Here is a 494-nt window from a genome sequence, read left to right as displayed (position 1 = left end):
AAGGTTGAGGCGGAAGGATCGCTGGAGCCCAGCAGGTCGAGGCTGCGGTGGCCGGGAGCATCCACTGCACTCCAGTCTAGGCGACAGAGTGAGACTCCAACTCAAAAAAAAAAAAAAATTTTAAAAACTAACCAGGCACAGTGGCTCATGCCTGCAATCCCAGCACTCTGGGAGGCAGACACAAGAGGATTACCTGAGTTCAGAGATTTGAGACCAGCCTGAGTTACATGGTGAGACCTTATCTCTACAATAAATCAAAAAATCAGCCGGGCATGGTAGCACATGCCTGTGGTTCCAGCTACTTAGAAGATTGAGGCACAGCCGGGCTTGGTGACTCAGCCTGTAATCCCGTGCCTTTGGAAGGCTGAGGTGAGTGGATTGCCTGAGACCCGCAGGTTCGAGACCCGCCTGGGCAGGCAAGACCTCATCTCTATAATAAATCAAAAATTAGCCGGGTGTGGTAGCGCACGCCTGTAGTTCTGGCTACTTGGAAG

General features: G+C 51.8%; 1 protein-coding gene across 1 annotated transcript in view; it reads right to left on the bottom strand.

Annotated features, from left to right (window-relative positions):
* Positions 1 to 494, bottom strand: part of MED25 (mediator complex subunit 25) — a 25742-nt gene that overhangs the window by 7152 nt on the left and 18096 nt on the right. The gene's annotated exons all lie outside the window — the stretch shown is intronic.

Source organism: Carlito syrichta, unplaced genomic scaffold, assembly GCF_000164805.1.
Source record: "Carlito syrichta isolate Samal-C Ts95f unplaced genomic scaffold, Tarsius_syrichta-2.0.1 Scaffold301956, whole genome shotgun sequence".
Classification (NCBI taxonomy): domain Eukaryota; kingdom Metazoa; phylum Chordata; class Mammalia; order Primates; family Tarsiidae; genus Carlito; species Carlito syrichta.
This window is presented reverse-complemented; position numbering and strand designations above follow the sequence as displayed.